We start from the raw sequence: 1,875 nt of genomic DNA on the forward strand, positions 1-1,875 counted from the left end.
CAAGCCCCAATCCCTAGCACGAAGGAGGTTCAGCGGGTTACCCCGACCTTTCGGCCTAGGAAGACACGCTGATTCCTTCAGTGTAGCGCGCGTGCGGCCCAGAACATCTAAGGGCATCACAGACCTGTTATTGCTCAATCTCGTGCGGCTAGAAGCCGCCTGTCCCTCTAAGAAGAAAAGTAATCGCTGACAGCACGAAGGATGTCACGCGACTAGTTAGCAGGCTAGAGTCTCGTTCGTTATCGGAATTAACCAGACAAATCGCTCCACCAACTAAGAACGGCCATGCACCACCACCCACCGAATCAAGAAAGAGCTATCAATCTGTCAATCCTTCCGGTGTCCGGGCCTGGTGAGGTTTCCCGTGTTGAGTCAAATTAAGCCGCAGGCTCCACTCCTGGTGGTGCCCTTCCGTCAATTCCTTTAAGTTTCAGCTTTGCAACCATACTTCCCCCGGAACCCAAAAGCTTTGGTTTCCCGGAGGCTGCCCGCCGAGTCATCGGAGGAACTGCGGCGGATCGCTGGCTGGCATCGTTTATGGTTAGAACTAGGGCGGTATCTGATCGCCTTCGAACCTCTAACTTTCGTTCTTGATTAATGAAAACATACTTGGCAAATGCTTTCGCTTCTGTTCGTCTTGCGACGATCCAAGAATTTCACCTCTAACGTCGCAATACGAATGCCCCCGCCTGTCCCTATTAATCATTACCTCGGGTTCCGAAAACCAACAAAATAGAACCGAGGTCCTATTCCATTATTCCATGCACACAGTATTCAGGCGGGCTTGCCTGCTTTAAGCACTCTAATTTGTTCAAAGTAAACGTGCCGGCCCACCGAGACACTCAACTAAGAGCACCCTGGTAGGATTTCAACGGGGTCCGCCTCGGGACGCGCAAGCACGCCTTCGGCTCGCCCCACCGGCAGGACGTCCCACGATACATGCCAGTTAAACACCGACGGGCGGTGAACCAACAGCGTGGGACACAAATCCAACTACGAGCTTTTTAACCGCAACAACTTTAATATACGCTATTGGAGCTGGAATTACCGCGGCTGCTGGCACCAGACTTGCCCTCCAATAGATACTCGTTAAAGGATTTAAAGTGTACTCATTCCGATTACGGGGCCTCGGATGAGTCCCGTATCGTTATTTTTCGTCACTACCTCCCCGTGCCGGGAGTGGGTAATTTGCGCGCCTGCTGCCTTCCTTGGATGTGGTAGCCGTTTCTCAGGCTCCCTCTCCGGAATCGAACCCTGATTCCCCGTTACCCGTTACAACCATGGTAGGCGCAGAACCTACCATCGACAGTTGATAAGGCAGACATTTGAAAGATGCGGCGCCGGTACGAGGACCGTGCGATCAGCCCAAAGTTATTCAGAGTCACCAAGGCAAACGGACCAGACGAGCCAATCCGATTGGTTTTGATCTAATAAAAGCGTCCCTTCCATCTCTGGTCGGGACTCTGTTTGCATGTATTAGCTCTAGAATTACCACAGTTATCCAAGTAACGTGGGTACGATCTAAGGAACCATAACTGATTTAATGAGCCATTCGCGGTTTCACCTTAATGCGGCTTGTACTGAGACATGCATGGCTTAATCTTTGAGACAAGCATATGACTACTGGCAGGATCAACCAGGGAGCTGCGTCAACGAGAGCTGAGCAGCCGGCCGCCCGGGAGTGTGTCCCGAGGGCCCGCGCGAACACGCAAGCGTCCGCTCAATTATTCTGCAAACAGGAGGAGGCTGAGCTCCCCTGCACGATACACCTCGAAACCCTCTCAGGTCCCGGCGGCGCGCAGCGCCGTCCTAAGTACTTGGTCGGGTTCGAGAGAGGCGCAATCGCCCGGAGATGGGCGAGTAGACGCTTTCAGT

General features: G+C 53.0%; 1 non-coding gene across 1 annotated transcript in view; it reads right to left on the reverse strand.

Annotated features, from left to right (window-relative positions):
- LOC126332175 (small subunit ribosomal RNA) overlaps positions 1-1,643 on the reverse strand; it is a 1,893-nt gene extending 250 nt beyond the window's left edge. Inside the window, exon 1 of the ribosomal RNA XR_007563586.1 lies at positions 1-1,643. This exon is cut by the window's left edge and continues 250 nt beyond it. This is a non-coding gene — a ribosomal RNA (small subunit ribosomal RNA).
- Positions 1,644-1,875: the final 232 nt, after the last annotated feature.

This window comes from Schistocerca gregaria, unplaced genomic scaffold, assembly GCF_023897955.1.
Source record: "Schistocerca gregaria isolate iqSchGreg1 unplaced genomic scaffold, iqSchGreg1.2 ptg001432l, whole genome shotgun sequence".
NCBI classification, from domain to species: domain Eukaryota; kingdom Metazoa; phylum Arthropoda; class Insecta; order Orthoptera; family Acrididae; genus Schistocerca; species Schistocerca gregaria.